This window comes from Cetorhinus maximus, chromosome 1, assembly GCF_964194155.1.
Source record: "Cetorhinus maximus chromosome 1, sCetMax3.hap1.1, whole genome shotgun sequence".
In the NCBI taxonomy this organism is placed as follows: Eukaryota; Metazoa; Chordata; class Chondrichthyes; order Lamniformes; family Cetorhinidae; genus Cetorhinus; species Cetorhinus maximus.
The window spans coordinates 141,162,425-141,186,271 of record NC_135879.1 but is presented as its reverse complement, the minus strand read 5'-3'; the positions used below and the strand labels follow the sequence as shown (position 1 = coordinate 141,186,271).

Here is a 23,847-nt window from a genome sequence, read left to right as displayed (position 1 = left end):
GTTCGGGCTTCTGTGCGAGGAAGAAGCGGAGAGCCCTCAGACCATCCAGGTGGGGGATGGAGGTGTAGAGGGATTGGACGTCCATGGTGAAGAGGAGGTGGTTGGGGCCAGGGAACTGGAAATTGTTGATATGATGTAGGGCGTAAGAGGAATCGCAGATGTAGATGGGAAGAGACTGGACAAGGGGAGAGAAAATGGAGTCAAGATAGCAAGAAATGAGTTCCGTGGGGCAGGAACAGGCTGACACGATCGGTCTGCCGGGACAGTCCTGTTTGTGGATTTTTGGTAGGAGGTAGAAACAGGCTGTCCGAGGTTGGGAGACTATGAGGTTGGAAGCTGTAGAGGGAAGATCTCCAGAGGAGATGAGGTCAGTAACAGTCCTGGAAGCAATGGCTTGATGTTCAGTGGTGGGGTCACGGTCCAGGGGGAGGTAGGAGGAAGTGTCTGCGAGTTGACGCTCAGCCTCTGCGAGGTAGCGGTCAGTGCACCAGACAACAACAGCACCACCCTTGTCAGCAGGTTCGATGACAAAGTCAGGGTTGGACCTGAGAGAACGGAGTGCGGCAAGTTCAGAAAGAGACAAGTTAGAGTGGGTGAGAGGAGCAGAGAAATTGAGATGACTTATGTCACGCCAACAGTTCTCAATGAAAAGATCAAAAGCAGGTAAGAATCCAGAGGGAGGGGTCCAGGTGGAGGGAGAATATTGGAGGCGGGTAAAAGGATCCATTGAACGGGGAGAGGACTCCTGCCCAAAGAAGTGAGCACGGAGACGAAGGCAGCAGAAGAAGAGTTCAGCATCATGCCGAGCCCGAAATTCATTGAGGTGAGGGCGTAAGGGTATGAAACTGAGTCCTTTGCTGAGCACTGAACGTTCAGCATCAGAGAGGGGAAGGTCAGGGGGTATGGTGAATACACGGCCAGGGCTGGGATTGGAAGACGGGATGGGGTCAGAGGGATGGGCAGGGGCGGAGGGTCCTGGATGGGTGTTGGTGTCGATGAGTTGTTGGAGCTTGTGTTCCTTAACACCTGAAAGAAAGAGACAAAGTTTCTTGCTGAGTTTTTCCAGCTATTTTTGTTTTTGTTTCAGATTTCCAGCATCCACAGTATTTTGCTTTTATCTGTGGGCATTGCTGGCTGGGCTAGCATTTGTTTCCCATCCCTAACCGCTCAAGAAGGTGGTGATGAGCAGCCTTCTTGAACTGCTGCAGTTCATGTGCTCAATAGCTACATCCATAGGGCTGTTAGGAAGGGATTTCTTGGATTTTGAACCAGCTATGGTAAAGGAAGGGCGATATAGTTCCCATTCAGGATTTATAATATCTGACACCTTCTTCTGAAACTTAGGACAGATGCTTCCCAGGAGGGTGTGAATATTTCACTGACACAGAAAGGCTTGAAAAAGTTAGCCAAAAGAGCGACAATTGGTGGTTTCTATGGCACTGTATTGTATATTAGACACGCGGTACAATGGGTCCTACAGTGGGAATTTTGACCAGTGCTGCGTATTCTTATGATTCATTGTCCACCTCCTTTTACGTAATACTTTAAGCACTTTCTTTGAAAGAACCTTATTTCTAGCTGCAACTAAGTTGTTGAATTTCTGCTTTTCGTTGCAGAGCCTTCCAAGAACAGTTTGTCCCAGCGTGCCCTGCTTGATTGCGCATGTTTGTCGGTTTGCTGAAGCACTCACTGTGTGGCAGGCCGAAGGAGCAAAGTGTCCGGTTCAGCCCAAAAAGTAGCTGAGCGGCTGTTGCTGTGTGAGGGGAGACGAGACGAGCTGAGCTGAGCTGCTGCTGCTGGCAGTGCGCGAGGAGCCGAATCCCCACACACCTGAGCAGCGCGAGGGCTGGTTGCACCCAGGAGACAAGTGTCTGCGGACATGGCGAGTCCGAGCTGCTCAGTCTGAGTCAGCACAAAGCCGAGAAAAAAAATACCCAACTCTCTTTTCTTTTGTAAGTAGCATATATGACTGGCAATGAATCGTTATGAAGTTGTTTAGGCAGTGAAGATACATTTTGGATGGAGGATTAGAAAGTGCCGAAATGCAGGAAGTAAACATCTCTCCTGTAGCTGTTCGGTATTTGTTTTGATACGAATTGACCTGGCGTTATGATAAAAGTTTCGGCGACTTAAGTTTATTCGCCGTTTTGAGTTTATTTTAGAAACCACAACATGTTTCAAGCGGAGCTCCCGCCTCTCCCCCTTTTGCAGGAAGTGTTTTACTATGTTTGCTCCGAACTGATAAGGAAGAACAGTATTTGTGTAGAGAGAATCAGTTTAACTGTTGTTTATTTCTCTTGCTGTGTTACGAAATAATCGTTTACAAATGGGGTACACGTACTTTTTAAGTCGAGGGGGGGAAAATGTGAAAGACAGAAAATACTTTATCAAAATAGGTGACTTCTTAATCCGGGAAATACCAGTAGAACTGGTGATATCTAAATGACAGTCATATTTGTCCTTAAGTCCTTGTATAGTTTCTCTGATCTTAGAGATCAGTGGACAGGGACATTTATTATCTATAACGAATGGAGTTGATCGCTACATTCGCCGGTAGCTTCTTTCTCCCGAGTTTCTGCTTTATACTTGAGCTCAAGTTTGTGTGGCGACTTTAACTATTACATATCCAATGAGATTTTTCTTCGGCTTCCAGAAGGAGTTTAACTTTTTCAATTGACTTGCTGTCACACACATGGGTCTCTTTCAATGAAAAAAAGTACTTGTGGTATAAATTTTATTGCGTTTAGAATTTTTTTCCATTTGAATAACTTGAAAAATATTTTGCTTTCCAAATATTTTATAGTCTGAGCAAAGGTGTAGTCTGATGGTACCTTTTAAATTTTGAGGATCAGCATGATAGAAATTCTCACTCATGTTTTTAATAATATCCCTCTAAGCTATCTCAAAGTACTTCTCAAAGTGAATTAATTTGTGTGGGGAAATACAGCAGCCATTTTGCAAGCAGAATTGCCCCACAATAGACGAACAAAAAGTTTATCAACACAGATGGAGACCATTTGATCCATCCTGGTTGTGCTAGATTTTTGACGGAACAGTTCAAAACTAATCCTAACTGCTCCACTCTTGCCATAATGTGATACTTTTTCTCTGCTTTAAATATTTATCCTTTTTTTTAAGCAGTGGTTTCTGTCTCAACCACAGTCAATGTCCAGGGTATAAACCTTTAAAAACAGAACTTGTACAAGGACATGAGGGGAATGTGATTGTCATTTTAAAAAATTCATTCACAAGATGTGGGCTTCGCTGGCTGGGCCAGTGTTTATTGCCCATCCTTGGTTGCCCTTGAGAAGGTGGTGGTAAGCAGCCTTCTTGAACTACTGCAGTCCATGTAGTGTAGGTACACCCACAGTACTGTTAGGGAGTTCCAGGATTTTGACCCAGCAACAGTGAAGGAAGGGCGGTATATTTCCAAGTCAGGATGGTGAGTGGCTTGGAGGGGAACTTGCAGGTGGTGGTCATTATCTATCTGCTGCCCTTGTCCTTTGTGAGGGTGATCTGGCTGTGACATCTGTCACCCTATTGATCGCTAGGGTTGATTTGGCTGATCTGGCTGGCTAGACGGGTGTCCCTCTTCAAAAAAAAATGGTCGTGGTGGAAGGTATTGTCAAAGGAGCCTTGGTGAATTCCTGCAGGGCATCTTGTAAATGGTACACACTGCTGCTAATGTGCGTCGGTGGTGAAGGGAGTGAATATTTGTGGATGTGGTGCCAAACAAGCGTGTGGCTTTGTCATGTACGGTGTCAAGCTTCCTGAGTGTTGTGGGAGCTGCACTCATGCAGGCAAGTGGGAAGTATTCCATCACATTCCTGACTTGTATCTTGTTGATGGTGGACAGACTTTGAGGAGTCAGGAGGTGAGTTACTTCTCGCACTATTCCAGCCTCTGACCTGCTCTTGTAGCCATAGTATTTATATGGCTAGTTCAGTTCAGGTTATGGTCAATGGTAACCGCCAGGATGTTGATAGTGGGGGATTCAGTGGTGGTAATGCCATTGAACATCAAGGGACGATGGTTGGATTCTCTCTTGTTGGAGATGGTCATTGTCTGACACTTGTGTGGTGCAAATGCTACTTGCCACTTGTCAGCCCAAACCTGGATATTGTCCAGGTCTTGCTGCATTTGGACATGGGCTGCCTCAGTATCTGAGGAGTTGTGAATGGTGCTGAACTTTGTGCAATCATCAACGAACATCCCCACTTCTGAACTTATGATAGAAGGAAGGTCATTGCTGAAGCAGCTGAAGATGGCTGGGCCTAGGACACTACCCTGAGGAACTCCTGCAGTGATGTCCTGGAGTTGAGATGACTGACCTCCAACAACCACAACTATCTTCCTTTGTGCTAGGTATGACTCCAACCAGTGAAGAGTTTTCCCCCTGATTTTCATTGATTCTAGTTTTGCTAGGGCTCCTTGATGCCACACTCGGTCAAATGCAGCCTTGATGTCAAGGGCAGTCTCTCTCCCCTCACCTCAGGAGTTTAGCTTTTTTGTCCATGTTTGAACCAAGGCTGTAATGAGGTCAGGAGCATAGTAGCCCTGGTGGAACCCAAACTGGGCATCAGCGAGCAGGTTATTGCGAAGCAAATGCTGCTTGATAGCACTGTTGATGACACCTTTCATTACTTTACGGATGATCGAGAGTAGACTGATGGGGCGGTAATTGGCTGGGTTGGATTTGTCCTGTTTTTTGTGTGCAGGACATACCTGGGCAATTTTCCACATAGGTGGGTAGATGCGAGTGTTGTTGCTGTACTGGAACAGCTTGGCTCGGGGTGTGGCAAGTTCTGGAGCACAAGTCTTCAGTACTACTGCCAAAATATTGTCAATGCCCATAGCCTTTGCAGTATCCAGTGCCTTCAGCCATCTCTTGATGTGATGCGAAGTGAATTGAATTGGTTGAAGACTGGCATCTGTGATGCTGGTGACCTCTGGAGGAGGCCGAGATGGATCATCCACTCGGCACTTCTGGCTGAAGATTTGTCGCAAATGCTTCAACCTTATCTTTTGCACTGATGTGCTGGGCTCCTCCATCTTTGAGGATGGGGATATTTGTGGAGCCTCCTCCTCCGGTGAGGAGTTTAATTGCCCACCATCATTCACAACTAGATGTGGCAGGACAGCAGAGCTTATATCTGATCCGTTGGTTGTAGGATCGCTTAGCTTAGCCCTGTCTATCACTAGCTGCTTATGCTGTGTTATAGCTTCACCAGGTTGACACCTCATTTTTAGGTATGCCTGGTCCTGATCCTGGTATGCCCTCCTGCACTCTTCCTTGAACCAGGGTTGATCCCCTGGCTTGATGGTAATGGTAGAGTGGGGAAATGCCGGGCCATGAGGTTACAGATTGTGTTTGAGTACAGTTCTGCTGCTGCTGATGGCCCATGGATGCCCAGTCTTGAGTTGCTAGATCTCTTTAAAATCTATCCCATTTAGCATGGTGGTAGTGCCACACAACACGATGGTGGTTTTCTTCAATGTGAAGGTGAGATTTCGTCTCCACGATGACTGTGTGGTGGCCACTCCTACCAATACGGTCATGGACAGATGTATCTGTGGCAGACATGTTGGTGAGGATGGGGACAAGTATGTTTTTCCCTCTTGTAGATTCCCTCACCACCTGCTGCAGACCCACCAGCTATGTCATTTATGACTTAGTCAGCTCAGTCAGTAGTGGTGCAACTGAACCACTCTTGGTGATGGACATTGAAGTCCCCCACGCTGAGTACATTTTGTGGCCTTGCCTCCCTCAGTGCTTCCTCCAAGTGGTATTCAACATGGAGGAGCACTGATTCATCAGCTGAGCAAGGACGGTACGTGGTAACCAGCAGGAGGTTTCCTTGCCCATGTTAGACCTGATGCCTTGAGACTTCGTGGGGTCCGGAGTTGATGTTGAGGACTCCCAGGGCAACTCCCTCCTGTCTGTATACCACTGTGCCGCCACCTCTGCTGGGCCTGTCCTGCCAGTGGGACAGGACATATCCAGGGATGCTGTGGGTGGTGCCTGGGACATTATCTGTCAGATATGATTCAGTGAGTATGACTGTGTCAGGCTGTCACTTGACTCGTCTGTGAGACAGCTCTCCCAATTTTGGCACTAGCCCCCAGATGTTAGTAACGAGGACTTTGCAGGGTCAACAGGGCTGAGTTTGCCGTTGTCTTTTGCGGTGCTTGGGTCGATGTCAGGTGGTCCATCTGATTTCATTTTACAACTGAGTGGCTTGCTAGGCCATTTCAGAGGGCATTTAAGAGTCAACTACATTGCTGTGGGTCTGGAGTCACATGTAGGCCAGACCAGGTAAGGGTGGCATATTTCCTTCCCTAAAGGACATTAGTGAACCTGATGTGATTTTACAACAATCGAGAATGGTTTCATGGTCATCATTCGACTTTTAATTCCAGATTTTTATTGAATCCGATGTTCGAACCCGGGTTTCCAGAGCATTACCCTGGGTCTCTGGATTAACAGTCCAGCGACAATACCACTATGCCTCCTCATAGATCACACCAAGCAATCTGATGTTTTCCAGTTATGCTGGAAATTCTCGTGTTTTAAAAAAAACTTTTAACTTCTTTACCACTCAATGACATCTCGTCATCCTTCACCCAAACCAAAGAAATAGTCCTTTCTTATTTATTGCATCAAAATACAAAGTTTAAAAGTGTTCATTAAATTTCCTTAGTTTTTTCTGCTATGGTGGAAATAGTTGTAATGGCTCATATTTCTTATAATTACAGCTTCCCATCCCTAGCATTATCATGATGAATCTACACTATTGGTTCTTTAAGGAATTAATGCCCTTTCTACAATGAGACATCCAATACTTTTAATTGTGACATAACTAATATTTTGTATAAATTCATCATTATTGGCTGGATGAAGTATTAAACCAAGGTGAAAGCAAAATGTCACATGGCAGTGCAATATTTAAATAAGAGTAGGGGAATTATCACAGTGTCTTTGTCAACTTTGTGCCCCAATTAACATAATTAAGTCTTGATTTTGGAGTTTTCATACTTGTTTTCATATCGCAATTTTCAAGTCCATCTGACAGAGGTGCACCAACAGTCCTTGTAGGGATGGAGTTCCAGGCTTTTCACCTAGTGACAGTGAAGGAACAGCTCCATGGTTCCAAGTTGGGATGATGTTTGGCTTGGAGGGGAACTTGCAGGTGGTGGTGTTCCCATTAATCTACTGTCCCTGTCCTTCTGGTGGTAGACGCTGTGGGTTTTTAAAGTGCTTTGCAAGCAAGGAGTCTTAGTGAATGCTGCAATGTATCTTGTAGATGGCACATACTACTGCCACTGTATTTTGGTGGTGGAGGGAGTGAATTTTATGTTGGTGGATGGGGTGCCGATTGTCATGTTATTATAATGAAACAATACCCTTGGGCTTACTTGCTGTGCAGGACACAGGCACCAATCACTCATAGGGATTTGGTAAACATGTTGTGGGTTAATTTATTTAGACTAGACACATGAGAACACTTATACATAGGTATAAAGCTTGAAGACATTGTGTCTGTTCTGCTCAAAGCAAAAATGAAACTAAGACTGGATCACATGACATGTTTCCTTTCTTGTGATGTCACACTGCTATACCTTAAAGGCAGGTTACAACACCAGTCAAGTTAGCTGCTTTGTCTTGTATGTTGTCGAGCTTCTTCAATGGTGTTGGAGCTTGGTCCATCCAGGCAAATGCAGATCTTGTGCCTTGTAAATGGTGGGCAGATTTTACGGAGTCAGGAGGTGAGTTACTCACACAGAATTCCCAGCCTCTGACCTGTTTTTGTAGCCAGAGTATTTATATGGCTGGTTTAGTTAAGTTTCTGATCAATGATACCACCCAGGATGTTGATATTGGAGTATTCAACAATGGTAATGCTATTGAGTGTCAAGGGGAGATGGTTGGATTCACTCTTGTTGGAGTTGGTCATTGCTTGACACTTGTGTGGCATGAATGTTACTTGCCACTTATCAGCTTAAGCTTGAATGTTGTCCAGGTCTTGTTGCACATGGACATGGCTGTTTGAGTATCTGAGGAGTCGTGAATGGTACTGAACCTTGTGCAGTCATTAGCATGTATTTCCACTTCTGACTGTACGATGGAGGGAAGGTCATTGCTATAGTAGCATCCTAGCCCCAACTGTCTTCAGACGCTTCAATGTCCATGGGCTGAAATGATTGGTTTCCAGCACCCACATTATCTTCCTTTGTGCTAGGTATGACTCCAATCAGCGGAGAATTTTGTACTTGGTTCCCATTGACTTCAATTTTTCTAGGGCCTCTTGATGCCACTGCGGAGGAGTAGGTTCAAGTTGATTGGGTGGAGGCCGATGACCCAGGCTGTGGGGTGTAAAACAGACCCAAATGACTCCAGCTGGCTTGAAAACTAGCCTAATGTACCAGGTTCTGCTGGAAGGAGGAGAGGTTTTGGCAACGCTGACAAAGGTGAATAGGAAGGCTGGATATGGGAGCAGAAAGAAGAAAAATAAGGTTTCTGTCGCTGCTTCGGTTATTAAGGAACTGATTGACCCGAGCTGGCAATACAGTGTACAAGTGTGTTATTGAGGGCTTAGATAAACGCGTTTCTCATGGATCCATGCCATTAATACTACTATGAGCAGAGCTGAGGAGGTTCTGCAGAATTGTGCCATTTTAGTGAAGACCGTGCCCTTGGAACTCTGGTTGGGTGATGCTGTCAGAAAAGGATTGGCGGCTAAACCCTCGAAATAAAGGAGCTGGAATTTTATTTGTGTAAGTTTAGAGCCTTGAAGGACTCTATGGCTGAAATTAATGGCATATAATATGCTGTTTGGGACTGCCTCGTAAATTCATGAGATATACCTTTGTACCTGCTATTTAACATGTAATCGTTTATATTGACTGCAATATGGATGTTAATTCATGTTTAATTTATGTTGATTTTGCTTTGATAAAGTAAAACTTATACAAAACAAAATCTTGTCTATTGATTTTCTCATTTGGGTCATTCAGTAAATTTTATTCTTTTCGTTTCGATTTTTATTCTATTTCGTTTGTTGATCTCCATGGGGATCATAACACCACACAGTCAAATGTTACCTTGATGTCAACTTCAGTCACCCTTGCCTTACCCCTTGGCTTAATTTCTTTTGTCCTTGTTTGTACCAAGACTGTAATGAAGTCAGGAGCTGAATGGTCATGGCAGAACCCAAGCTGAACAATAAGACAAAAGCAAAAAGCTGCGGATGCTGGAAATCCAAAACAAAAACAAAAATACCTGGAAAAACTCAGCAGGTCTGGCAGCATCTGCGGAGAGGAACACAATTAATGTTTCGAGTCTGTATGACTCTTCAACAAAACTAAGGAAAAATAGAAAAGAGGTGAAATATAAGCTGGTTTAAGGGGGGGAGGAGGGGGGGTGGGGGGAGGGTAGAGCTGGATAGAGGGCCAGTGATAGGTGGAGATAGCAAAAAGATGTCATAGACAAATGGACAAAGAGGTGTTGACGGTGGTGATATTATCTAAGGAATGTGCTAATTAAGGGTAGAAAGCAGGACAAGCACGGTACAGATAACCCTAGTGGGGGTGGGGTTGGGTGAAGGAATTGAAATGGGCTAAAAGGTAGAGATAAAACAATGGATGGAAATACATTTAAAAATAATGGAAATAGGTGGGAAAAGAAAAATCTAGGCTATTGCTATGGAAATGCTGCTGGGTAGCACTGGAGACAAGATCTTCCATCACTTTGTTGCTGATCAAGTATAGACTGATGAGGTGATAATCGTTTAGAGGGAGTTGAAGAAGCAAATAAGAGAAATGAAGAGAGATTATGAGAAAAGTCTGGCAGTCAACATAAAGGGGAATCCCAAAGTTGTCTTTAGGCACATAAAGGATGGTGAAAAAAAAGAAGGGCCCATTAGGAACAAAAAAAGGGATTTACACATGGAGGCAGGGGGCATGGCTGAGGTGTTAAAGGAATACTTTGCATCTGTCTTTACCAAGGAAGCAGATGCTACTCAGGCCACGGTGACAGAGGAGAAAACTCTGTCACTAGAAGGGTTTAAAATTGATGATGAGGAAGTATTGGACAAACTGTCGGTACTTAAAGTTGACAAGGCACCGGGACTAGATGAGATGCATCCAAGGATATTGAAGGAAGTGAGAGTGGAAATTGCAGGGGCACTGGCCATAATCTTTCAGTCTTCCCGAGATGCAGGGGAGGTGCCGGAGACTGTAGAATTGTAGACATTATGCCCTTGTTCAAAAAAGATTGTAAGGATAAGCCCAGCAATGACGGGCCAGCCAGTTTAACTTCGCGGGGAAACTTCTAGAAATAATTATTTGAGATAAAATGAATAGTCACGTGGAAAAATGTGTGTTAGCTAGGAAGAGCCAGCATGGGTTTCTTGAGGGAAAACCATGTTTAACTAACTTGCTGGAGTTTTTTGAACAGGTGACAGAGGGTTGATGAGGGAAATGCTGTTGATGTGGTGTACATGGTCTTCCAAAAGGCATTTGATATGGTGCCACATAACAGACTTGTGAGAAAATTATAGCTCATGGAATAAAAGGGACAGTAGCAACATGGATATAGAATTGGCTGAGTAATAGGAAACAGCAAGTAGTGGTGAATAGATATTTTTCTGGCTGGAGGAAAGTTTCTGGTGGAGCTCCCTAGAGGCCGGTATTGGGATGCATGCTTTTCCTGATATGTGTTAATGATCTAGATCTTGGTGTGCAGGGGACAATTTCAAAGTTTGCGGATGATACATAACTTGGAAACATTGTAAACTGTGAGGAGGACAGTGTAGAACTTCAAAGGATGTAGACAAGTTGGTGGAGTAGGCAGATAGGTGGCAGATGAAGTTCAACGTGGAGAAGTGTGAGGTGATGCACTTTGGTAGGAAGAAAATAGAGAGACAATGTAAAATAAGGGGTAAAATTCTTAAGGGGATGCAGGAACAGAGGGATGTGGGTGTGTATATGCACAGATCATTGAAGGTGGCAGGACAGGTGGAGAGAGCAGTTAATAAAGCATACACTATCCTAGGCTTTATTAATAGGGATGTAGGGGACAAGAGCTTGGAGGTTATGCTGAACTTGTATAGGACAATAGGTAGACCTCAGCTGGAGTATTGTGTACAGTTCTGGGTACCACATTATAGAAAGTGCAGAAGAGTTTACCAAAAAGGCTCCAGGGTAAGAAACTTCAGTTATGAAGACAGATTGGAGATGTTAAGACTGTTCTCCTTGGTAAGGAGAAGGCTAAGAGGAGATTTGATAGAGGTGCTCAAAATCATGAGGGGGCTGGACAGAGTAGATAATAGGGAAAAACTGTTCCTGCTTGGAAAAGGATCAAGAACGAAAGGGCACAGTTTTAAAGTGATTTGCAAAAGGAGCAAATGTGAGAAAAAGCTTTTTCACACTGAGTGGTTTGGATCTGGAATGCACTCACTGGAGGTGTGGTGAAGGCAGGTTCAATTGAGGCATTCAAGAGGGCATTTGATGATTGTTTCTATTCAAATAATGTGCTGGGTTAAAGGGAAAAGGCAGAAGAATGGCCTTGTCATAATGCTCTTCATGAGCCACTGCAGGAATAATGGGCCGAATGGCTTCCTTCTGTACCGTAACAATTCTGTGGTTAGATTTGTCCTGCTTTTTGTGAACAGTTTTCCACATTGTTGGATAGATGCCAGTGTTGCAGTTGGACTGGAACAGCTTGAATGAGGTGCAGATATATCTGGAGCACAAGTCTTCGGTGCTGTTGGTGGGATGTTTATAGGGCCCTAGCCTTTGCTGTATCCCCTGCCTTCAGCCATTCTTTGATATCATGCGAAGTGAACTGAATCGTCTCAAGACTGGCATCTGTGATTTCAGGGATCTCGGCAGGAGGCTGAGATAGATCTTCCACTTAGCATTTCTCGTTGAAGATGGTTGCAAATGCTTCAGTCTTGTCTTTTGCATTAATGTGTTGGATTTCCCCATCATTGAGGATGGGGATATCGGTGGAGCTTTCTCCTCTAGTTAGTTAATTATTCAGTCGTGAATGATGATGGACACGGCGGGACTGCAGAGTATAGATTTGATCCATTGGTTGTGGGATTGCCAACTCTGACTATTGCATGCTAATTCTACTGTTTTGCATGCATGTAGTCCTGTATTATAACTTTGCCAGGTTGGCATCTCATTTTTAGGTGTGCCTGGTGCAGTTCTTGGCATGCTCTCCTGTGTTTCTCATTGAGCCAGGGCTGATGATCTGGCTCGATGGTAATGGTGGAGGAAGGGATATGCCATAAGCTAACAGACTCTGGTTGAATGCAATTACCCACAGCGCCTCAAGGGTGCGGTGCACAATTTTGAGCTGCTAGATCTGTTTGGTGAACCTATTCCATTTAGCATGTTAGTCGTGCTACATAACAAAATGGACAGTACCCTCAATGTGAAGCTGGGACTTTGTGTTTGCAAGGACGCACTCCAACCAATACTGTCATGGACAAATGCCTCTGACAGGTAAATTGGTGAGGGTGAGGTCAAGTAGGTTTATCCCTCCTCTTGGCTCCCTCACCACCTGCTGCAGGCCTAGTCTGGCCATGTTTGACCTGATGCCATGAGACTTAGTGGGGTCTGGAGTCAATATTGAGGATTTCCAGGGTCACTCCCCCCTGACTGTATGCCACTGTGGTGCCACCTCTGGTGGGTCTGTCCTGCCGGTGGGACAGGACATACCCTGGACTGGTATGAGGGAATCTGGGACTTCGACTTTAAGGTATAATGTGGTAAAGATGACTCTGCCAGGCTGTTGCTTAACTAGTCTGTGCTCTCCCAATTTTGGCACAAGCCCCAGTTGTCATTTATGGAAGATCTTGCAGGGTCTAATGAACAGGGGACTCCATTGTCATTTCCATGCATAACAGACAAAAGACATTCAGCACCTCGTGTCTGTTTTACTATTGGATTAGATTGTAGCTAATCTATACCTGAGCTTCATTTGCTCACCTTTGTTCCACATCCCTTCATACTCTCACTTAGCAACAAAAATAGACTGATCTCTATCTTGAGATTTCAATTGACCAAGCACCCACAGCCTTTTGGGGAGACAGTTCCAGATTTCCACTACCCTTTTTGTGAATAAGTACTTCCTGATTTCACTCCTAAATGGAGTAGCTTTAAGAAAATTCTCCCTTGTTCTGGCTTTCTTCACCATGGGAAATCGTTTCTCTGTATCTTAGTTGTTTTGTAGTACAGAACTTCAGTATTACTGAAAAAAACGCACGTTGTCAAAACTTTTCATCTTGCACTTATCAGGACAATTCACAAGAATAGGAAATTGTAAAAGGAACATTTGTTCCATTTACAATTTGGTACGCTTAGTGATTTGTGCACATGGACAGCTAATTCTGTTTGCTCCTCTGCAGCTATCAACATCTTGGGGGTTTTCATTGACCAGAAACTGAACTGGATGATCTATATAAATACTGTGGCTACAAAAGCAGTTCAGCGGCTAGGAATCCTGCAGCGAGTAATTCACCTCCTGCCTCCCCAAAGCCTGTCTGCCATCTACAAAGCACAAGTCAGAAGTGTGATGGAATACTCTTCACTTGCCTGGATGAGTGTAGCTCCAATAACACTCGAGAAGCTTGACACTATCCAGGACAAAGTAGGCCGCTTCATTGGCACCACATCCACAAACATTCACTCCCTCCACCGCTGACATACAGTAGCAGCAGTGTGTACCATCTACAAGATGCATTGCAGGAACTCACCAAGCCTTCTCAGACAGCACCTTCCAAACACATAGCACTATCATCTAGAAGGAAGTTCCCCTCCAAGCCTGACTTGGAAATATATCGCGATCCCTTCACTGTTGTTGGGTTGAAATCCTGGAACTCCCTTCCTAACAGCATTGTGGGTGTACCTACATCACATGCACTGCAGCAGTCCAAGAAGGCAGCTCACCACCACTTCTCAAGAGAAATTAGGGATGGGTAATAAATGCTGGCTCAGCCAGCGAAGCCCACATCCCATAAATGAATTTTTTAAAAAAAGCTCAATCTTACAAACCTGAAAATTTTCTTAATTATCTTTCTGGAATTGAAAATGGATGATCTCAGTTCCCCACATTGAACTCCATCTACTTTAGCTTTGCCTGCTCACTTAATGCCCCTTTGCAATCTTCTGTTCCTTGTAAGAAATTTCTCTCTTCAACTAGGTCCAAGATGAAACAAATAGTTGTGGTAATGATGTTGTTTCAAAAACAAGCTCAGAATAAGTTCATTAAGTGTAACGACTAGGAACTTGGGCAGTAATGAACAGATCAACACAAATGTGTTTAATGTATTTCCATCCATTGTTTTATCTCTACCTTTTAGCCTATTTCGATCCCTTCCCCCCCACCCCACCCCCACTAGGGCTATCTGTACCTTGCTCGTCCTGTTTTCTACTCTTAATGTCACCTATTAGCACATTCCTTAGATAATATCACCACCTTCAACACCTCTTTGTCCTTTTGTCTATGACACCTTTTGGCAATCTCCACCTATCATTGAACCTGTATCCAGCTTTATCTGTGTCCCCCCGCCCCCCAAACCAGTTTATATTCCACCTCTTTTCTATTTTTACCTAGTTCTGTTGAAGAGTCATACGGACTCGAAACGTTAACTGTGTTCCTCTTCGCAGATGCTGGCAGACTTGCTGAGTTTTTCCAGGTATTTTTATTTTTATTTTTGTTTTGGATTTCTAGCATCTGCAGTTTTTTGCTTTTGTCAACACAAGCTTTACTGGTTTCTTTATCTCCTTCTCTTCAACTTTCTTCCTTCTGTACCATGCTGAGCAGTGCTTTCCAGTTTGCTTTATGTTAGTCCACGTGTGAGGGAGCCTTTGTGTATGACCCGTCTTGGCTACTGGTTCATTCAGAGCGTGATCATTTGGAGACTGGTCCATGCCACGATATATTTAGCCCAAGATATTATGCACAGAGTTTGTTCCCTCACGTGTCCTTTCTGCACGTAGCCATTAATTACCTTAGGATCTCTGAAGCATTTGCCCTTTGTTGTTTTAGGTGTCAGCTCACACTGCAACAAAGGTCACTTAAAGAAATGCAATCACAGTGTATTCTAGATAATGACATCTCTCAAACTTATTCTAACAGCATATTCTTTCTGCATTGTTGATCTTGTTCAGTGCCAGCCATTTTGCAATCACAAGCATAAGTTCCTCAACACAAGCTTCATAAAATAGCGGCATGACATTTTCCATCATTCTTAATTTAACCTTTACACAACAATAAGCATATATGGAATTCCTACAAATCACTCCTACATCCCATCCATACAACTTGCTCTGCCTCCTAACTTAGTATCATCATGAAACCTGGTTACACAATTCTTTATTTCTTCATCCAAGTCATGTGTATGGTTAAAAGCTGAGGCCTCAGTACAGATCCTTTGGGACACTTGAGATGGAAAATATGAAGTTATCCACTTTGGTTGGAAAAACAGAAATGCAGACTATTTCTTAAATAGTGAGAGTTTGGGAAGTTTTGATGTCCAAAGGTTTATGAATGTCATTACATGCAGGTGCAGCAGCAATTAGGCAGGCAAATGATGTTTGCCTTTATTGCAAAAGGATTTGAGTAAAGAGGTCTTACTGCAATTCTATAGAACCTTGGTGGGTGTGTGCCTGGAGTATTTGTGCAGATTTGGTCCCCTTACCTAAGGAAAAATATACCTGGCATAGACGGAGTGCAATGAAGGTTCACTGGACTAATTCCTAGGGCAGAGGGATTGTCCTACGAGGAAAGATTAAATGGACTGGGCCTTCATTCTCTGGAGTTCAGAACAGAGGTGATCTCATTCAAACATGCAAAATTCTAACAGGGCTCAATAGGGTAGATTCAGGGAGGATATTTCCTCTGGCTGGGGGGGCATCTAGAACCAGTGACGTAGTCTCAGAATAAGGCTAGTCCATTTAGGACTGAGATGAGGAGGGTGGTTAATCTTTGGAAATCTCTACCACAGAGGGCTGTGGAAGCTCAGTCATTGAGTATGTTGAAGACAGATCGGCATGTTTAGATATTAAAGCCATCACGGGAATGGGGATAGTGCGGGAAAATGGCATTGAGATAGATGATCTACTTGAATAGCAAAGCAGACTCGAGGGGCCGAATGGCCTACCTCTGCTCCTATTTCCTATATTCCTATACAAAAACAAAAATACCTGGAAAAACTCAGCAGGTCTGGCAGCATCTACGGAGAGGAACACGGTTAACGTTTCGAGTCCGAATGACCCTTCAACAGAACTAAGTAAAAATAGAAGTGAGGTGAAATATAAGCTGGTTGGGGTGGGACAAGAAGAGCTGGATAGAGGGCCAGTGATAGGTGGAGATAACCAAAAGATGTCACAGACAGAAGGACAAAGAAGTGTTGAAGGTGATGATATTATCTAAAGGAATGCGCTAATTAAGGGTAGAAAGCAGGACGAGCAAGGACCCACCCCCACTTGGGGTATCTGTACCTTGCTCGTCCTGCTTTCTACCCTCAATTAGCACATTCCTTTAGATAATATCACCACCTTCAACACCTCTTTGTCCCTTTGTCTGTGACATCTTTTGGTTATCTCCACCTATCACTGGCCCTCTATCCAGCTCTTCTTGTCCCCCCCCTTAAACCAGCTTATATTTCACCTCTCTTCTATTTTTACTTAGTTCTGTTGAAGAGTCATACGGACTCGAAACGTTAACTGTGCTCCTCTCCGTAGATGCTGCCAGACCAGTTGAGTTTTTCCAGGTATTTTTGTTTTTGTTTTGGATTTCCAGCATCCGCAGTTTTTTGCTTTTATCCTATATTCCTATGTTCTTATCTCACCCTACCAAGCATAGAATATTCATTTTGCTGCTATTCTCTCTGCCACCTCCCAAGCAATTGCCAACCTGTTTACCAAAGTTACTTCCTGATTTTGTGCACCTGCAGTTTTGCTGATATCTTTTTTTTTAATTCACTTGTCGGGTGTGGGCATTGCTGGCCAGGCCAGCATTTATTGTCTATGTCTTCTTGCCTCATGAGAAGGTCGTGATTAGCTACCTTCCTGAACTGCTACAGTCCATGTGGTGTAGGTACACCCACAGTGCTGTTGGGAAGGGAGTTCCAGGAATTTGACCCAGTGACAGTGAAGGAACCTTAATGATGCTTTCTGGAAATCCATACAAACACTGTCCTGTTCACCATGCTCGTAACCTCAAAAATTTCAACTAGTCTTGCCAATTGCAAATCTAACACTGACTCTTCATTTAGCGGTTGGCTGTTCAAGAGCTCAGTCGCTCTGTCATAGTCATTTCAGCACAGGAGGAGGCCGTTCGGCCCATTGATTTCAAGCTGGCCCTCCATGGAGCAGTCTGGTTAGTCTCATTCACCCATTCTACTCCTGCAGCCCTGCAAGTTTATTTCCTTCAAGTGTCTATCCAATTTCACATAGTTGCTTTTTCACTTCTCTCCAACTATCTATTATGGCACACCCTTCCACTATCTCCAACTCCACTTTCTTTAGCAACCCGGGGTGCAAGCCATCCAGACCATGTGATTTATCTACTTTGTATAGCCAGCCTTTCTTGGACCACCTCCGTCAATTTTCACTCCATCCATTACCTCTACTATCTCTGCTTCTACTGATATTTTGTCAGATTTCCCTTCCTTAATAAACACTGATACAAAGTATCCATTAAGTATTCTAGCTCTGCTCTGCACCTCTAAGTATAAATCACCCTCTTTGTCACTAATAGGACCCCCTCCACCTCTTGATACCTGCTTACTATTTATATGTCAGTAGAAGAATTTTCGGTTCCCCTTTGTGTTGACTGCCATTTTTATTCTTAATTTCTCTCCTTGCCTGTCTTATTTTCCTCTTCACTTTTCCCCTCTCAACCTATTGTATTTTACCTGATTCTCACTTGAAAAATTCACCTGCGTGCATAACACGCCCTCTTGTTATTTCATCATGCTCTCGATCTCCCTCTCCATACAAGGGGCCCTGGTTTTCATTCCCCCTGCCTTTCGCCCTTGTTCAGATGTGCCTAGCTGATACCTGAAGCATCCTTTCCTTAAAGACTATCCATTGTTCCTGCTTTTCCTGTCAATCTTTGGTCGATTTTATCCTGATTAGATCCCTCCACATGCCATTGAAATTAGACCTCATCCAATTTTGATGTCCTACTTCAGATTGTTCCTTGCTCTTCTGCATTACTAGTCTAAACCTTATGATACGATGATTACACTTACCCAAGTGTTCCCCACAAACACTTAGTCCACTTGCTGCCCCTCATTTCCTAACATCAGATATAGCAATGCCTCCTTTCTAGTTGGGCTGAGAACTTATTGATTAAGGAAGTTCACCTGACCATGTTGCAGAAATTCCTCTCCCTCCTTGCCCTTTACTCTAACACTGTCCCAATTGATATTTGGGTAATTAACATCCCCCAGTATCACCACTATAATTCTTGCACATCTCTGTGATTTCCTTGCAGATTTGCTCCTCTATCTCTCTGTCACCATTTGGAGACCTATAGAATACCCCAAGTAGCAATCATCCTCTTTTTGTTTCTCAATTCTAACCAAATGGATTCTCTCCTTGCCCCCTCAAGGATATCCCCCTCTTTGCAACACTATAAAGCCTTCCTTAAGTAATACTCTCCCCATCCCACCTCTGTTTTTTCGCCTTTCCTTTCGTTTCTGAACACTTTATAGATACTTGAATGTTAAGCGCCCAGTTCTCACTATTTTTCAGTCTCATTTCCTTATTGCTGCTACATCATATTCTGACATATTTATGCTTGTTGTTCACCAACCTTATCCACCCAACTTTGTGTTTACCTTCATGCATTGTAATCCTTTCTTTGCATTCCTCATTGTCCTTCTTAGTCCAGTCCTATCTTTAGCACTATTCAACACTCTCACTTTTATGCCTCTTTTCTATTTCCATATGCTGGTGCCTAACCTCCTGCCAATTTAGTATAAACACTCCCCGGCCACACTAACGATCCTCCCTATGAGGTTCATAGTACATTGGTCCCAGTTCTATTGAGGTAAAGCTGCCCCTTTTGAATAGGTGCCTTCTGCTCTGAATTGGCCCCACTGTTCCAAGAATCTGAAACGCTCCCTCCTGCACCATGCCTCAAACCACGCATTGAACCTCCCTATCTTCCTATTTCTACTCTTGCTAGCACATAGGTACTGGGAGTAATCCAAAGATTATTATCTTTGAGGTCCTACTTTTTAACTTCCTTTCTGACTCCTGAAAATTTAACTGTAGAACCTCAGTACCTGTCCTCTCTATGTTAGTGGTGTCAACGTGTAACACAACTTCTGGCACACATCCTTCCCCTTGCAGAATATTCTGCACCTGCTCTGTGATGTCCTTTACTCTGGTACCAGGGAGGCAACACACCATGTGGCACTCAGAATGGCAGTTGCAGAAATACCTGACTGTCCCCCTGACTATGGAATCTCCTACAACCACAGCATTTTTACACTGTGCTGTAACCTCCTTTACCAATTGTTGGCATGGTCTAGACTGTACTTCTTCATGGCGTGGTCATTCTCAGCAGTCTTCAATGCAGAGTACCTGTTTGAAAGTGGTACACACCCCAAAGATTCTTGTGCTTTCTGCCTTTTCCTACTCTTCCTGATGACCACCTGTCTATTATCCAGAACTCTCACTGCGTCTGGGTTGGCCACCTCCTGGAAATTATGATCCAGGCAACATATCCTCCCTGATGCTCTGCGATGTCTCCAGCTTGGAAATTCTGAGCTCGAGCTGAAGCAGCTGGAAACACTTCCCCTACACATGGTTTCCCAAGACTAGTGAAGTGCCCTGAAGTTCCTGTGTGCTGCAGGAATTGCAAACAAAGATTCTCATATGCCCATGCGTGATCTAAACAAAACCCCCTCTGTTCCCTGTTAAACAAGGTGCTAACTAGATTGTTAAAATTGCAGTATTTAATTTACTTGATGCCTCCAGATCTGCTCTGTGCTTACATTTTATTAATTCACTAACTTATACGTAGCCCAATTGAAATTTTTAATTTCCTGTCTCCTAATTTGAGCAAATCCCCTTGTTTAGAGAGAGGAATAAATACTTGCCAATCAAACACTTTCTGGTTCCCCTGTGATGTCACGCTTCATTTTTCTTTCAAATGCTGTTTGGCTTTTATCCCCCTGCTGGTCTCACTGGGCTTTTTTGATGAAAGATTCCTGTAACTTCCCTATAACCTCACTACAGACCAGTTAGTTTAACTTCTCTGGTTTTTCTTTCGCTCCTTTGTTAAATAGCTAAAGTTAGAAACCTGTTTATCAAGTAGAAAAAATGTTAATTATTTTGTGATTCTTAAAAACTTTTATATGCTAAATTATAGTGGTCTCATTAGGGCTAAAGGTTGAGAATTTCTGTTAAATTTTCCATGTTAATTTCTCATCCCTTGTCTGGAAATAATATTTCACCAATAAGGATTGGGCAGATAATAACTACTTTAGTGTTGCTTATCTTGTGGCCCAACTTTATTTTCAATTGTAACTTAAAACAGTCATGTAAAAACTTTGGAGAAAATGGATTGATAGGTGCTCGTAGATAGTATGTTTTGTTCTAACATAAATATTAACTTTTTTGGCACATTATTGTTATTAAGGGAGAGATGGTGGTCTAGTGTTAATATCACTGCATTAGTAATCCAGGGGCCCAGGCTAATGCTCTGGGTTCAAATCCAGGCAGGCCAGTTGGTGGAATTTAACTTCAGTTAATAAATCTGGAATTGAAAGCTAGTCTTGGTAATGGTCACCATGAAACTATTGTCAATCGTGGTTAAAAACCCATCTGGTTCGTTAATGTCCTTTGGGGAAGAAAATCTGCCATCCTTACCTGGTTTGGCCTACATGTGACTCCAGCTCCACAGCAATGTAGTTGGCTCTCTGAAATGGCTGAGCATGCCACTCAGCTCAAGGGCAATTTGGGATGGGCAACAGCTGTTGACCTTGCCAGTGACTTCCACATCCAAGAATAGCAAAAAAAAAAATTTAACCCTCGTCTGAGAAAATATTAGAAGAGCCAAATCCAGTTTCTACGGATATGAGATCACTGACAGTGATGTTACAAAGCAACTGAAGCAACTCTCTCTTGAGCTGCAAAAATATTAAATTAAGTTTATTGTTAAATTTTTAAAAGGAACATTAGAATCAGTTAAATGTTTCCATTTGTTGGATGGCCAAGGCATGTACTACTTACTACTGGTAGGGTCCTATTAAAGCTCAAGATCATTTTCCTTTTTTTGAGGAAGTGACAGCTAAAATAGGCTGTATTGTGACATTGTGTCAATGGTTAAATTTGAAATGATACCATGCTAGGGGAGACAGTGAAATCAAAAGAGGCAGTTAAATCACATAACAAGTTGGACAAGGTGCGTAAGTTTACACAACAGTGGGCAGATAACTTTCCATGGAGACAAATCTGAAGTATTTACATAGACATATTATCCACTTTGCCTTCCTCCTTTATTTTATCCACCCAATTTATGAAAGATTGATATGAAAAACATCCAATGTGACTCAACACCCAGCATGTCCAATAAATTCACTATTGAGTCACCCAGAAATCATTCAACAAAGTTCTTCATGAAAAGCTGCTGAATCAGCTTAGGCCAAGATTTCCAAGTAACAACTTTAAATAGATAAGAAATTGGTTGAAAGAAAGAAAATAGTAATTGCTTGGTAGATGAAATGTGATGGCAGGGAAGAAATGAGTGGTTATCCCCAAGAATGGACACTGCAGTTAATATCTGGTAATGATTTGAATCTCAATACAAATTGGTTAAATTAATAAATTGTATTAGATATGAAAGTATAGCTGAGTCTGAGACAAACCCACAAAGTTAGCCAGTTAAAATTTCTAAATGGGTGAATTAATAGCCAGTGAAATTAAATATGAGCAAGTGTAATATATTGCACATTGGGGGAAAAAATGGGTAGCTTGTATATTGCTGCTGGACTAGCCAACAATGAGTTGAAACAAATGTAAGGATGGTGCTAGACTTACATCTAGTCCTTGGAACAGCAATGAATAATTGAAAGTAAAACACTTCTGAGTAAATTGAAAGATATCAGGCTGAATTCGTACAATGCTCTGTTCAAACTTCCCCTTGAGTATACTTTTGGGGTAGGGTATAGGTTCAAACTGGCGAAAGGCAACACAAGACCTAGTAACTTGGTGTAATTTCATTTATGGATGACCATTGCCTAGATGGGTTTCTGGATAAGCTGGTGGATGGTAAAACATGACACATTAAAGATGTTGTGTGTAGTTTAAGTGCAACAGGAAGATATACAAAGCTCCCAAACTAGTTGAGAAGGTAAAAACCCAAGTGAGCAATGCAAATAGCTACGAAATTGTTTACCTTAACTTTCAAAAGACTTTTGTTAAAGTTCTAAATGAAAGACTATTTATCAAAGCCAAATCTATGGGGAGTCAGAATAAACTCTGGGAATTGGTGGTAAACAATGTGTATTCATTAATGTCAGACTGGAGAAAGTACTGAATGGGATGCTTCAGGGTGTAATGTTATGACCTCTACTGTTTTGAATTTATGTAAATGACCTGGATTGAGATAATTAATGCAAAATGGTCAAACTTGAAAATGATACCATGCTAGGGGAGACAGTGAAATCAAAAGAGTCAGTTAAGTCACAGAACAAGTTGGACAAGGTGTGTAAGTTTACACAACAATGGGCAGATAACTTTCTATGGAGACAAATCTGAAGTATTTACATAGACTTATCATCCACTTTGCCTTCCTCCTTTATTTTGTCCACCCAATTTATGAAAGATTGATATGAAAAAGATCCAATGTGACTCAACACCCAGCATGTCCAATAAATTCACTATCAAAAAGTTAACAGCATGTTGGATTACATAGTCAAAGCACACATTTGCTTCTAACATAGTTGTATGTAATTCAAGGGCAATATCCTGGTGCTATTGTCGCAAAATAACAATTTATTTAGTGCTCATAATTCACTTGTGTTTAGGCTGGTGGAAGCACACAGAATTTCATGAAAGGCAATAGCTAAGTCAGAGATTTTGAAAAGAGGTTCATAATAGAATTTTCTATTCCTATCTTATTGAAGTAAGTTGTAACTTGGCGGCAAGGTGATTCAGTGATTGCAAACTAACACTCAATAACAACGATAAAAACAAAAAGCTAAAAGCTACTGCGGATGCTGGAAATCCAAAACAAAACAAAAACAGAATTACCTGGAAAAACGCCGATGCTGCCAGACTTGCTGAGTTTTTCCAGGTAATTCTGTTTTTGTTTTGTACTCAATAACAACATCTTGTATTTGTATAGCATCCTTTTTACTGTAGTGAGATTTCCTAAGATTCTTCTTAGGAGCATTATCAAACAAAATCTGACACTGAGCCACATGAAGTGATATTAAAACAATTTTTTTATTCATTCATGGGATGTGGGCTTTGCTGGCCGGGCCAGGATTTATTGCCCATCCCTAATTGCCCTTGAGAAGGTGGTGGTGAGCTGTCCTCTTGAACTGCTGCAGTCCCTGGTACACCCACAGTGCTGTTAGGAAGGGAGTCCCAGGATTTTGACCCAGCGACAGTGAAGGAACGGCGATATATTTCCAAGTCAGGATGGTGAGTGATTTGGAGGGGAACTTCCAGGTGGTGGTGTTCCCAACTGCCTGCTGCCGTTTTTTCCCCCTCCTTTTTGTTCTTTCCAATAATTTATATAGATTTTTCTTTTCCCACCTATTTCTATTATTTTTAAATGTATTTCCATCCATTGTTTTATCTCTA

At 42.8% G+C, this 23,847-nt stretch overlaps 1 protein-coding gene across 3 annotated transcripts in view; it reads left to right on the top strand.

The window, feature by feature from the left end:
- Positions 1–1,605: 1,605 nt before the first annotated feature.
- The window catches only part of tec (tec protein tyrosine kinase), a 182,611-nt gene continuing 160,369 nt past the window's right edge, over positions 1,606–23,847 (top strand). The window contains exon 1 of one of the 3 annotated variants that reach the window (XM_078547497.1): positions 1,606–1,952. The gene's annotated coding sequence lies outside the window, so the exon portion shown is untranslated. Of the gene's footprint in view, positions 1,957–7,889; positions 8,470–23,847 lie in introns of those variants that run through there. The other 2 variants (XM_078547488.1, XM_078547506.1) reach the window with 2 other exon arrangements.